Source organism: Mustela nivalis (genome assembly GCF_964662115.1).
Source record: "Mustela nivalis genome assembly, chromosome: 4".
Classification (NCBI taxonomy): domain Eukaryota; kingdom Metazoa; phylum Chordata; class Mammalia; order Carnivora; family Mustelidae; genus Mustela; species Mustela nivalis.
In genome coordinates, this window is record NC_139023.1 from 49,009,227 (window position 1) to 49,024,092 (window position 14,866).

Genomic DNA, 14,866 nt, shown 5'->3' on the forward strand with positions numbered 1-14,866 from the left:
CAAATTTTAAAATCATATACATATATATATATAAAATTATATTCATATTATATGTAAGTACATCCAATAAATTTTATAAAATATATAATGATCCTTAAGTTAGCTTTGTCCCTGGAAGTAAGATTGGCTTAACATCAAAATGTCTACCAAGTGATGACATATCACATTAATTTAGTAGAAAAATCATCTGATTATCTTAATAGATGAAGAAAAATATTTAATAAATTTAGCATGTATTTGTGATTTAAAAATTCTCACTAAACTTAAAACCTAAGAGATCTTCTTATCTTAGTGTTACTGGTGGGAAGCAGGCCTGAGACAGACATGTCTGAGACAGATATTTTCATGTAGTAAGTTTATTGATAAGTACTCCCGTGGAAAGTAATGTGGTTTGGGGAGGTGAAGGAAGCAGTATTGGACAAGAGAAAGTCAACTGCTTTGAAATTATAGCAGACCTCACTTCATAATGCAAGTAGGCTCGGAGCAGCATAGCCATTCAGAGTAGAGCTCTTTTGAAACAAGAAGGCCATAGTTCTATAAAACCAAAGTTACCTGTTATTAGAAATAGTGTGTCCCTGGGAAAGGGCCATTTACATGGAGATTTACTTTACCCAAGTCAATTGTTGGAGAGACTTAGATGAGAGATACTGATATTCCACCAGCTGAGAAAATGACAGCTTCAGGAGAGGATCTGGCCAGGGCATCATAATATTCACTACGTTTGATAAACACATAAAACAGAGAAATTTTTTTTTAATCTTTTATTTTTTATAAACATATATTTTTATCCCCAGGGGTACAGGTCTGTGAATCACCAGGTTTACACTAAAACAGAGAAATTTAAATGCATTCTCTATGAGGTCGCAAAGCTCACTATTACGTTTTTTTAAAAACATAACATAAGGGGAAAGCCCTTAGAAAAGAAAAGAAAATAACAGGCAGAGGGATTGAAAGGGAAGATCTAAAGCTATCAGTATTTGTAGAAGATATGATCACCTATATAAAAGAAGTAATGGGAGTAGCAAAAAACTATATTGAATGAAAAAATTAAATAAACATCTATAAGATCAACTTGAAGTAATCTAAAATCATCTTGCAGTTAAGTAATAAATTAAATGCAATTCATGATTCAACAGAAACTATTCTGAATCTAGGAGACAACAAAGAATTCACAAGATTACTATAAAGATTGTATTCCATCAGTGGATGACAGAATGTTATAAATTCTCCACAAACTGATTCATAATCTAACATATTAAGTACTCAATAAATATATTCTCAAACTTACATAATAAAATAAAAATAAAAAGTACATTGAAACAGAAGAATACATCTCTAACTATACATTGACTTAGCACTTCATTCTAATCATAAAGATAAAAATTCTTCAGGCATCCATATAGAAAAACTAAGTTGGTGTTTTAGGGTAAAAACTTCACAGGAGCCTCAGACTTCTCAGAAAACTATAGCACAGTCTACAAAATCCTAAAGAAAGAAAAGCACTACCTAAAATTGTCATATTTTATTTATTCAAGCCAAGATATCTCAAACACATAGGATAATAGACACACGGGACAAAAAACATATAAACTTGAAAAAAGAGAAGGTAGAATCCATAAACTATCCTTAGGGGGAAAAATCTGTTAAAAGCCAACTAAGAGGCTGCTGGGTGGTTCAGTCAGTTAAGCATCCAATCTTAGTTTCAGCTCAGGGCATGATTTCATGGTTTATGAGGTGTAGCCCCACAATTCTAAGGGTTCCTGCTCAGCAGGGCATCTGCTTGAGATTCTCCCCACTCTGCCCCTCTGTCACTCTTTCTGTCTCTCTCAAAATAAACAATAAAATAAATCTTAAAAAAAAAAACAAACAACAACAACAACAACAACAACAACAAAAAACAACAACAAAGAGGGGAATTAAAATAAAGAGCCCACCAAATGGGACAAGTATTCATAAAATCACGTCTATTTAAATGTAAAAATATGACTGACTGGGAGAACTATAGAGCCTAACATAAATGCTAGAAAATTTGAAACAAACTATGTGCATCAAAAAGGTAATTAAGGGGAGGGATGACTAGTGAGGAAATGTGTAAATCTATTCCATGTTTGATAGTAAAGAATTTAAGGCTGTCTACACATTGAACAAGTGTTTGACTATCTCATGCAGCAGCTTCTTAATATTTTCAATATTTCTCTCCTTAAACCCAGAAGAATTTAAAGGACTCAATATCTCATAATTTAAAAGCCAAATAAAAAACATTTTAAGTAAAATATATTCATTCCTTTAGATTGATTACATTTTCTTTAATATTCTTTAAATTCAGGTAAAATTAAATTAACTCCTTTTAAATTTAATACTAACATATTAGCATATCTCCATATTATATGTCTGTCTAGCCCCTCTGTCTGGCTATATAGGATTAAAAATATGACTTCTTACATGCATAAAGAGAACTCACCAAATGTTGATTATTTCTGGCAAGGAAAATTATTTGAGGTAATCTGTTGTTTTATTCTTTATGCTTTTGATTAATAATGTGCAGATATATTACTAAAACAATAAAAAGATTATGCTTAATGAGATAAGTAAATATAATCAAATAAAAAAACTATAAATAACTAATTAGGAAATTTTATTAAAAAAATTAAGTAAGGAGACTGGTTACAAAATTAAATAAAAATTCAACAGATTATTTACATAACAAATAGTAGCCATCTAGAAAACATAATGAAGAAAAATTGCATTTTTAAAAATAGTAAAAATCATAAAGACCCTGGAATAAATGTAACAAAATATGCTAAACTCATATGAAGAAACCCAAAAACTCTACAAAGGGCCATAAAAGATGATTCCAAATAATGGAGTGACATATGTTCTTCTTGGGTAGCACAGATTAATATGGTAAAGATGTCAATTTTTTTCTAAATTAATTAATGAATCCAAAGCAATCCCAGCTGAAATTTTAAGAGATCATTAAAACAAAATTGAGAAACCAGATGCCAACTTAAATATATGCTGAAATTTAGTATATAATATAGCTGTATTTTATACCAGTTGGGAAAATAAGAATTAATTAAAATTTCCAGAGGAAAAACTGGCTAAGCATTTAAAACACTGGATTTGTAAGTAATTCTTTATAATACAATGCATTATGGAGGAATCAAATATTTAAATAAAAAAGATAGAAAATAGTAAGAGAAAAACATGGGTGATTACATTTAACATCTTGGAGCATTGAAGACATTTCTAAATGTGACCTGAGATCAAAAGACTTAGAAAAACAAGATGACAAAGTTGAATCCACAATATTTCTAAAATTTTGCTGTGGCAAAACAAAACTGAACAACAACAACAAAATACCCAATGTTGGTAAAGATGTGAGGAAATGAGCATCCTTATACCTTTGGGGGAGGGGCTTATTTTAGGAGGTGAGTTTGCCAACTGTGCCAAGATTTTATTTTATTTTATTTTATTTTTTAAGATTTTATTAATTTATTTGACAGACAAAGATTACAAGTAGGCAGAGAGGCAAGCAGAGAGAGAGGAAGGGAAGCAGACTCCCTGCTGAGCAGATAACCTGATGCAGGTCTCCATCCCAGGACCCTGAGATCATGACCTGAGCCAAAGGCAGAGGCTTTCACCCACTGAGCCACCCAGGCGACCGTGTGCCAAGATTTTAAATGTTCACTCTCTTTAATCCATTAATTCCACTTAGCTCATCTGAGCAATATTTATTGAAGACCTAATATGTCCCTGGCATTATGGTAAGTTCTGCCAAAAATAAAGTGAATACAACGTTGGTGGTATAGTGGTGAGCATAGCTGCCTTCCAACAATAAAGTGAATACAAAAAACATGGTCCCTGCTTTCTTGGACAAAGTATTTTCTTAAGAATGAGGAATATATTTTCCCAGATGGCAACAAAGAGTAAGCTTTAGAATCCATCATTTGTGTGACTCCTTTCCAAGGCCTTAGGTATTTTTATGCTTAAATTTAAAATTTATTTCTTAAAAGTGGCATTTTTAGGCCTCCCCAAACCTGATTCTGACCCTGCTTAGAATAAAATCAAACTAACTTATAAAAATGTACACATAAGGGGCATCTGGGTGTCTCAGTCATTAAGCATCTGCCTCCAGCTCAGGTCATGATCCAAGGTTCTAGGATCAAGCCCTGCATCAGGGTGCCTGCTTGGCAGGAGGCCTGCTTCTCCCTCTCCCACTTCCTCTGCTTGTGTTCCCTCTCTCACTGTGTCTCTCTCTGTCAAATAAATAAATAAAATCTTTTAAAAAATAAAAATTAAAATTAAAAAATTTAAAAAAACCTATACATAATGATTTTTTCTTTATATTATGTATTTCATTATATTTGTGGCTGAAAAGAAAACATATAGTCTAAATACAATATTAATAAAAATATCAAATGCTTATATGGTTCTTACCATGTACAAAGCACTTTTTAAAGTTTTGTACATGCATCAACTCACTTAACTCTAAAGCAATCTGAGACTTGCGGTAATCACTGCCATTATACAGATGAGAAACTAAGCCACAGATAGGCTTAAACCTTTATCTAAGTGTCCATCAATAGATAATACGTTACATTGAACCATGGCATAGCCCTACAAGATAATTTGATGGAATCAACATAATAAATCTTTAACAATCAACATGGAAATATGTCCAATATATTATTAAATAAAAAAAGTAAAATCAGTACAGCATTGGTTTGATAATTCATTTATATAAAATTTTTTCTATGTTTTTTATATCTCTATTTCTAAATGTTTATTTTTTGTCAGATCCATAGCCTATATATATTTATTGGTTCCCATTTGCATAGAAAGATACCTGAAAGAGTATTGTATAAAATGGTGACCGTTTCTGGGGTCCCTGGGTGGCTAAGTAGTTAAGGGTCTGCCTTTGGTTCAGGTCATGATCCTGGAGTCCCATGATCAAGTCCCTCTTTGGGTTCCCTACTGAGGGGGGAGGCTGCTTCTCCCTCTGACCCTCCCCTCCTTGTCCTTTCTCTCTCTCACTCTCTCTTTCAAATACATAACATTTACTAAAAAATAATATAGAATGATGACTGGTCAATGAAATTTGGGATGACTTTATTTTATTTTTTACTGTATTTATTTAATTGAGAGAGAGAGAGAGAAAGAGAGAGACAGAGAGAAAGCATGCGAATTAGAAGGAGAAGGAGAAGGAGATTCTGCATTGAGGGAAGAGCCCAATTCATCAGACTGGGTTATCCTGTTACCCCATTTTTTTTTTTCTTATTTATAATTTTATGCAGTGCTTTACTTTTTAGCTGTGAATGTATTTTACTCACGGAAAAAGTATGTTGTGTTTGAAGAGAAAATATATAGCACAGATATGAAATAAAGGTATATTGCAAAGTATCATGTATGTTTTGTATGCTAGTATGATATAATTAATGTTCATCTATAGTCTGCAATAAGCTATAGCGTGGAGTTAGTAGCATTTATGTAATAGAGTTGTAGGAAACTTTAAAAATATTTTCTTGCTTCTCTGCATTTTCTGATTTTTCCTGAATGTGCATATCATACTTATATAATAAGCAGTAACATTGGCCTATAAATGTGTCATGTATTATGTAATCATTCTTGCTCTGCAAACTCAGTGAACATAGGTTATGTTTTTTTCAAACATAGCTTTAGAAATTGTTTCTATTGTCATTTATGCTTCTAAAAAACAAGTATCCACACATCTGACCTTCTTTCTGTTCTTCATCACCAGTGTCTGCGTCTTTGAGCTTTTCTTCTTCATTCTGCATTTCTTCTGCAGATTCTAGAGTTCATCACTAATTCTATAGTGTTAATTCTGCTCTTTATTGCTTTTAATGCAGATTTCTACTCTATTATTGCATTTTTAATCTCTTTATAATCTTCCTTTATCATGTCAAACTCCTGTTTTTAATTTCTACCTGCCTCTCAGCCAACTCCCTTCTTATCTCCACTTATTTTCATATAATCTCATTTTTCATCTCTTTACTCAAAGACTGTAGTTTTCATTTCTATTAAGATTACAAAGCAGACAATTTCTGCAATTTCTGGTTCCTTTAGTGACTTTTAAACCGTTCTTTTTCTGCATCTTGATTGCTCTTTCTTCCTTTTAATGTGCACAGTATTTTCACTGCAACCATTTCTTTTCCTGTTTTTGGTATTGTCACCTTTAAACAACAAGAGCATCCACTGGTGGTTGGTGGAAGGCCCTACCATGCCCTTCCACTAGCCCTGGCTTACTGTTAAAATCTCCTGCTCAGATCATAAGTAAACAGGTTGGTTAATATTCAAGTCTCAATGCCACATTTTGGCATCTAGTAGCCATTTATCTGATGGTAATGCTGGGTCTCAGGAGGGACTCCTTGCCCTTAATGAACTATGAGAAGGCAGAATACTGCAGTAATGAGGATATTAGCCATATACAGTACAATAGTGCATTCAAAATCTGGGTCGACCAGTTATTACAAAAGTACCTTGACTTCTTTCAGGCCCACTTTACTTTATGTGTGAAAAGGACACTATAATAGCACATACCTTACTGTGTTGTATGAGGATTGATACCAATATCAAATATATAGGGCACTGATGTACTTCAAACATATTAACTCACAGAATCCTATGTTTATTCTCCTTTCAAAGGAGAACAAACTGAGCCAGCAACAAGTTAGATAATTTGCCCAAGGTCATATTGCTTGTAAGAGGTAGAATTGGGATTAGAATCTAGGCAACCAGGTTTCTAGTGAGTGCTTGTACTAGCTAGCACCTGATAGATAGTTGCTGTTATTATTACTTACGGGGAAATTTATTTGTGGATGATCAAAAGTAATGAGTACTTTTTTCCCTCTAGTGAAACAATAAAGGCAAAACAGTATTCCACTTATATGTTTTTCCCCACCTCTTCCCATTGTATTCTAAGATGAAAATTTGCTATAGTTTAACTCTTCTGTCTCAGGGCATATAGACTGCCTGAAAATTACAATTCCTGGAAATATTTAGAAATCCAAATTGGGAAATCTGGGATGAAGTGTGTGTGTGTGTGTGTGTGTATGTCTGTGTATATGTGATTCTTTTCATTTACCATAAACATACATGTATACATACAACCACACATATATATCCCACATATATATCCCACAGCTACTTTAGAATTCATGTCCCAAGTTCTGTTTGGTCGAGCTGTGGTTATATGATCTATCTGTAGCTGGTGGTTGTCAGATTTTGTTTTTCCGAGCTAAGGCATAGGAAACTGTACTGAAGTACCTCTTCATTGTCCTTCACATTGGCAGTTTTGATCTCCTGCAAGTGATGAGGTATGTGTTAATGTCACCTGACAATTGTGTTTCTCTTTTCCACCCCATGAATATTATAATTAAAGGAAATTCCTCTAAGATTTTGGCAGTAGATTAGTTGTCAATCTTAGTTTCTTGGTTTATTATGCACTCTCATCTCTTTCTGTGTTTCCTAGATATTTTGTGATGAAAATCACAAAGTCTGAGATGCAGAATGCTCTTCAATCACTTTCTTAAGCTGCTCCCTCCTCAATTCCACCCCTACTTTTCAACCGTGTGTGCATACAGACACTCACACAGTTGGAGAGCTTGAGCCAATATTAATGCCAAAAATAATATAATGACAAAGAGAATAATGTTAACATTACATGAGAAGAAAAAAAAATTAATTCCCTTGAGAATTCATATTCTGTGCACCTTACTCTGTGATGGCAGAAAGCTCTAAGTCAAAACAGATAAAGATGTAGATGGAGTTGTGGGTTGGAGGGTTTAAAAATTTCAGCAAATCCCCCTTACTTGCCAGAATTGTCATTGATGAAGTAAGATATGAAACCATTTATGGAGAATGAGAGAGGTAAGATTGGGCTGGAAGTAAGAGATACCTGGCAAAAGTTTGCGAAAGCTACTGTTTGAAATGGAGAAGAGCCAATTTTTCATTAGGATAATCTGTCTAGTGTGGTATTAACAAATACGAAAATGATGGTTGCCTAAATAAAAAAGAAGAGTATATCCCCTTGATATGACAATCTTCGTATAAGCAACATAGTCTTATTTAGTGGCCCCATAGTCTTAGGGAACTACCCTCTTTCAGTTACTTGTTCTGTGTTTTACCCTCGCGTACATCCACAATCACTTTTCACTATGCCTGCACTTCAGGCAAGTGGTGGGAGGATGAAAGGTTGAAAAACAGCTCATCTGTTGACTGTGAGACCTCTTATAGGAAGTTGAACACATGATTTCCATTCATATTCCATCATAGAAAGCTCTGATCATATCCAGCCGCAAGAGAAGTTGAGCACTCTAGTCTTCAGCTGGGCAGCACTAGGCATAGTGAAAATTTAGTGATGCTCTTATAAAATAGGAAGGCAAGAATAGAAATTGGAGGACACAATATTCTATGCCATAGTCAGGAAGGGCCATGTATTTATGGGTCCCGGCAAAATTGTGGAGTGAGCCAACTTTGTTTTTGGAAGTCCTCCTCTTTCATTTGCCCTCACTTCCAGTGTTTGCGTGATTTTCCCCAAGTATGTAGTGGCTTTTCCTGCCATGTAGGGCAGAGAAATTAACGTCTATCTTGGCTTCCAATTTATACTATACAGGCAGTCAACTGACCTCTGCTTGGATATTTCCAGAGCAAGAAATCGGGACATAACTGGATTGTGAGATGATTCCAATTTTTAGAATTTTTTTTTTCAATTAACTTCATGATGTTGTTATAAATGAGAATATGGCCGACAGAGTCCTTTGCAGTCATTGTCTCTTTCTTCCTGCTAACAAACTCCAATTTGTTTAGGTAGTATGTGGGGACACTTTGATTGCATGGGTTTTAGACTCTTACTCCAGAATTTATCATGACTTATGTAATCCAGTCACCATAATATCATTCCTCTTGGACAGTCATGTTGCACAGTTCTGTGTAACCAGACAAGAGGATAAATCAAGGAACTTGTAACTGGAGACTTTCTTCTGCCAAACAACAAGCAACAAGTGATTACACCAGCAATATTGGTTAAAGAAATTCAGACTTTGTTGAAGACTATGGAAAAAGCAGGAAAAATCGGTTAACATCTTAGTTAGACTGGTTAAAATTCATACACATTGTTATAATCATCAATTTCAATTGACTGTAGCCATAAGAATTGGAACTTGGAACTCAGCTAGTAACTGAGAAACTCAAGAGTCACTGTCTAGGGATAGAGCCTACTGGCCTATTTGCATTGAAGGGGGAGGGATTCAGGCCTTAGGAATACAGTGGTCCTAGAAAAAGTGGGAAGGGTTAAGAGGTCCAGGCAATTAATGCAGAGATGACATGAAAAATACAGGTAGGGGAATAAGGGTGCACCAAGCAGAGAGACTCAGGCAGTAAGTAGACAAGCTCTGATGGCCAAAACGCTTAAGTCATCAGGTTTGTGAATTTCAAAGTGGGATTCTAGCCTCTAGGAGTCCTCCTTAGGCCTGTAAATAAATGTATATAGCAAGAGCAACCAGTGAAGCTGAGGGGGCTGGTATACAGGCTAGAACCTAAAGAAGGGATTTAGATACAGAACTATTCAGGGACATATTTTTAGAATTTAAGTGCTAAAAAAGAACATGTATTTAATCTAGGGTATAAAGGCAGAACTGTTTGAGATCTACATTTCTATTTTGGGAAATACTGATATTTAAGCATTCTCCCCTTATACTTCTTACTCTTACCCTCACATTTACTCCAGGGCCACCCATGTCCTGATCTTTGACTTCATTTCTTTGTTTTGCCTTTGCTGCTATCTGTTGCTAGGTTCAAAGCTTACCTGTGACTCTTAGCACATCCTAAACACTGTCTCTAATATCCTTTAGCTTGTTTTGTTTTTTTTGTTTTTGTTTGTTTCTTGGCACCTTGCAGTTTAATCCCCAGCCTGGACATGCAGCTGGAGCCTTTTCTTGGTTTGCCTCAGTACAAGTATGGGTGGGATTTGATAAAGGGTGAGGCAGAGTGTTGTTATCAAGTGTTATGTCCTAGCTTTGTCACTTTTCCCAGACTGGAACAGTACATCAAGAATCAGTTTCAGAAATAGGGAAGACATCATGTTGGAAGAGTGAAAGAGTGAAATTCTTTGCTTGAGTGTTGGGAAATAATCGGGCAAGGAGCAGTTACTAACCAGTGTTAGATTAAATGGCTTTCTAAGGACCCTGGTGATATTCTGAAGAGTAGGGGTAGCTTTGTTGAGGTTCCTACCCTTGGTTGGATGTTTTAAACAACATAGGGAGTGGAGTGTTTTCTTTCCCAGATTGTATTAGTTGAGACAATACCAGAGGCCTGATATTTCACTTGGCATCTAGTCGTATCATCCTGTCTTGTTCTACTTGTCAAACAAGTTTGAAACTGTCACCAGCATCCTGACCAATTCACCCTGCCTTGTATTCCTTGGCCCCAGACATCTGGAGAGTTGAGGCTCTGCCATCAGATCTCAAATTTTCATTCCCTCTAAGTCCCAGCAATGCATGTCTCTGGTTGAAAGGAAAATATATTGGATATATGATCATCCCATCTCTGAACTTGAAATTTTCAGTTATATTTCATTTTCTCCTTCAAAAATGATTAGGTGCTCTGCTAGAGATGGCCTTTGTGCTCTGACCTGAACTTTTTACTATGTTATCTGGTTAACTCCCTCAGACTTTTTCTGGGTCCCCTTTGACATCAATAAGTTATTCTTGTACTCTTCCCTAGTATTTTCAATTCCTTTTTTATTCTTTCTATCTCATCCTCTGTCCCTCCTTTGTATGCGCTTCCATGCCCTAAACTCCTTATATATCCTATATGGCAATTTTTCCCCAGTGGTGTCAGGAGAGAGACAGATAAGCTATTGCAAGCTTTCTTTCCAAGATTCATAATTACATTTCAACAACAAAAAATTATTGATTGCTAAGCACTCTCCCAGGTCCTGGTGATAAAGTGATCAAAAAGACAATTCCTGCCCCCAGAGGAGCTCACAATCCTATGCAAAAACTAGAGGGATGCATGAACAAATAATTATAATACAGTAGGGGTAAATATTATGAGAGATATGCATAAAAACTTGCAAGAATATTAATTATGGAGTAATATATTCTGTCTATAGAGTAAGAGAAGGTTATAGACTAAATCCAACAATTAAATGCCTTTTCCTTCTATGTACTCAAGAAACTTATTAAAAATTATAGAATGCTAGAGATGAGTATTTCTTGTTCTATCTGTAAGAAAATAGACCTTGAGAGGTTGAATGACTTGTCCAAAATCACTGAGCATGCTTTGACAGTGCTGAGGTCTTATTATTAGTCAGGAAAATTAGCACTAGCTGCTACAATAGATGAAGTCTCACAATCTCAGTGACTTAATACAACAAAAGGGTCTCCCTCCTCCTTCATTTAAAACTGATGTGGTCTAGATGGTCTTCGTCCATCTTTTGGGTATGCCACTTGCAGCTCATGGTCTCCAAAATTGTTCTAAAAGGGGAAGTGAAAAGTAAACACACTGGCTCTTAATTGCCTTGCCCTTGAAGTGAGAGATGTCACTTTTTCTCACACTTCATTTGTATACACAAGATTTATTGCCCCATTAGGAGAAATGTTTAGGAATGCATGGAATATATTTTGTCCAAACTATCTTTGCCACACTTGACTTCCCTTGAGGATCCTACTTCTACTATCAATGAGTGCTCATCATTGTATACTGGTAGTGGTAGTGGTGGGGCACAACATATATGTTTAAGAGAGATAGATGAATGCGTGAATGGGTGGATGGATGGATGGACGGACAGACAGGTATGGATGCATGGTTGGATATATGTGAGATAACTTCTACATCATTGATCATCATTATTCCAGCTGACCTTCCTAGCTAGCTAGGTTTTTATCTAGTATTTATTTAGCTAGTATTTATCTTCTACTCTATTTTTTCTTATGAGTTGACCCTCACACTTTGCAGCTGAAGGGCATGACCACCCTCTTACCCAACAGAATTCAAGAGAATTTTGATAGTGCAGCATGGGATATCATTGTGTTAATCATTTTGTGATGAGTGCTGCAGAATAAAATGTCTGGTATAGTAAATAATAGCATTAGAGCCGTCTTTGAAAGAAAAGGTCAATATTATACCTGGTTGCTGATAGGAGAGATTAATATACTCTTGCTATTATTAATAATAGTAATTAGACTCTATTGCTCTAGCTGATCCTTGGGTCCCATTTATAGGAACAGCCTAATGTTCTTCCTGAGCATGACTTGGCATATTTTAGCACATCATTGCAAGCACTGAAAATCAGTGCCAGGATCTTCTTATCATTTTATTAGCTTTTTGGAGCTTGGGTTTTGTATTTGTATTGGGCTTGCTTTTCCACCACTGAAACAGTTAGCAGGATTTTTATATGAAAAGCAGAATACCTTTTCTTAATAGCATTTCTTATTGGGGGGCATAACTATAGATCTTTGTATATTTTGCACCATTTAGCACAGCCACTGCTGCAAATTAAGAGTACAGGCATCCTTATCAGGACAATTAACACATGCAGCAGAAAATTCTTCTTTGCCATAGGGGGAAATAAAAGTTTAAATTGAGGTTGTCATAGAGGGAAACCTTTTAGGTACTGGGAGCAACGACAGAGAGAAAAATGGAATGCTGAGTGTTTGTTGATCAGATCATCGACCTTTTTTCTGTTAAAATTTCTTTATCAAGATCACCTTTGAGTACTGTGCAAAGGGTTTGCAGAAATGCAAAAATGTGCCAGAACGGATGATCATTGTTTTAGGAGTTTCCTCATTCAGTTAAGTCCCCCTCCATGTTCTTTCTCTGTCATGAATTTTCACTAATATTTCCAGTTTTGGATTAAGACACTAACGGCTTATATTAAAATGAACCAGTGTTACCTAGCAGGGGTAAACCACTTACTCTTTATCATTAATGTCTTACTGTGAATAATTAAAATGAGGTTTCTTCTTTCAGCAAAGCCTTAAGAAATAATAGTGGTAATGTTTAAAAACTTAAAATTTATAGCATGCTAGCATTTACAAGGCTAGCTGAGTTATTCACCCGTTTGTTTCTTATAATAATCATGTGAGATAAAATAGGAATGTGTGTGCGCATGGTATTTTCTTTTAACTGATGGAGAATCCGAGATGAATCATTTGCCTATTCAAGGGCATGTTAAAAGAATGAATTCTAGAATGAGTAAGTAGGAAGGAATAGGAAGAAGGAAATGGGACAACATGTGGGAGATCCAATTCTTATTGGACCAGTAGGGAGCATACTGAACAGCTAAGGTCTGTGTGAGGGTCTGGAGGTCTTGATGGGCTTTATGTTTGAAAGACAGATTACTAACATAGTTGCATTATCTACCTTTTCTTGCGTGTCTGTTACCAGCTAAAACCAAATTAGACTCTTCTATAATCTGTTTCATTTTCTTTTCTCTATAATCTTGAAAGGTGGATTATATTCCATATTTACAGGTGAGGAAACAGGGGTTTGGAAAAATTAAAAATTTGTTCAAGGTTGCTCAAGTAAAATATTTTCCTCTCCCAAAGCCCCACATTCTTTCCCAGCCACACACTACTGTGCAAGAAAGCAAACAAAGAAAAGGTCATGGCAGGGACTTGAAAACAAATTTCCTTTTCTTCACATCTGTCTCAGGTTTGGCTTCTTTGCCCTTCACCTTTCCATTAACTCTCTAATCCTGCAAAGAACAAAAATTGGATCACACCCTGACCAAAGGGAGGGTTTAAAAATTTCTACTAGGATTCTCTTAGTTTGTTATTCACCCTCAGAATCATTATATGGTACATTTCCATATGTTTATTTCAGTAGTATTGTTGTTGAGGTACAATAATGTTTGTTTTTTTGTTTTTGTTTTCTTTTTTTCAACAAGATACTTTTTCCTTCCTTATTCAGTAATATGGTGACCATATGTTTCCCTCCTATGTTAAAATTTACCCTCAATCATTTTAAGGTGCAGTGAAACCTATCACAAGTTCCTGACCAGATTTTTCTCTAAAGCAAAAAGTCATTAAGGGCAAAGAGTGACTGATACAATGGAAGGCAGGCAACTAAACTTTCCCTTAGTATTTGCTACCACAGAAATTACTTTCTCCTTGATTGAAAAGTGGCCACCTCTTGGGTAAAATGTGGCAGCTGCTTAACAGTGTACAGTAATAAAACATGATTGTCTAAAAAGAAGCAAGTAATGATGAGCTGATGCATTTAATTGACAGGACAGAAAGAGGATTAGAGGGCCCAGAGGTATTCTTTGAATTTTCATTTCCCTGTTGGACAACCTTGAGCAGGCTGCTTAATTTCTCCATTAGTCAGTCTCCTCATCTGTAAAATGGGCATAATAATACTTACATAGCTCACAGAGACATTGTCAGACTTAATTAGGAAATTACTCTGAGGTTTTTGGATGAATGGTGTCAAGCAATGGCAAGTGATTAGTATCCTTATTATTCTGACACTAACCCATCAAATATGACTCTAGCTGAACTGGGCAAATTGATGGATTCTGCAATGCATTCCATAGCAGTTTTCCATGAAGATAAAGTCTGTCATACACAATGTCTCCCTAGAGCAAGCTTAAGCTGGTAGCAGTATTGATGTAGGTGATCTGCCTGCCAGGATGCACAGAGGCAGTTTAACTAGAGCTAATTATGGCTAGCAATAATGCCAGAGCCAAGAACTCACCTCTGATTATGATAGGATGTTCAAAGAAACTATTTCTGAACCAGATAATCAGACAAGATTTTCTGCACCATTGATATGGGTAGTATTCTGAAGGATGTCAGGGCATGTCAAGTTTCAGAGGAAGGAGACATGCAATACTTTTCTA